Source organism: Bison bison, unplaced genomic scaffold (genome assembly GCF_000754665.1).
Source record: "Bison bison bison isolate TAMUID 2011002044 unplaced genomic scaffold, Bison_UMD1.0 scf7180017864040, whole genome shotgun sequence".
In the NCBI taxonomy this organism is placed as follows: domain Eukaryota; kingdom Metazoa; phylum Chordata; class Mammalia; order Artiodactyla; family Bovidae; genus Bison; species Bison bison.
The window spans coordinates 6,645,007-6,645,271 of NW_011494612.1; the positions used below are offsets into that span (position 1 = coordinate 6,645,007).

The 265-nt window shown below is 41.5% G+C and overlaps 1 protein-coding gene across 5 annotated transcripts in view; it reads left to right on the forward strand.

Annotated features, from left to right (window-relative positions):
- The window catches only part of ECT2 (epithelial cell transforming 2), a 59,321-nt gene that overhangs the window by 34,064 nt on the left and 24,992 nt on the right, over positions 1–265 (forward strand). The gene's annotated exons all lie outside the window — the stretch shown is intronic.

Sequence of the window (265 nt, forward strand, 5' to 3'; positions counted from 1 at the left end):
CCCATCTATTTGCCATGAAGTGATGGGACCAGATTCCATGATCTTAGTTTTCTGAATGTTGAGTTTTAACCCAGCTTTTTCACTCTCCTCTTTCACTTTCATCAAGAGGCTCTTCAGTTCTTCGCTTTCTGTCGTAACGGTGGTGTTATCTGCGTATCTGAGGTTTTTGATATTTCACCTAGCAATCTTGATTCCAGCTTGTGCTTCATCCAGCCCAGCATTTCTTATGATGTACTCTGCATAGAAGTTAAATAAGCAGGGTGAC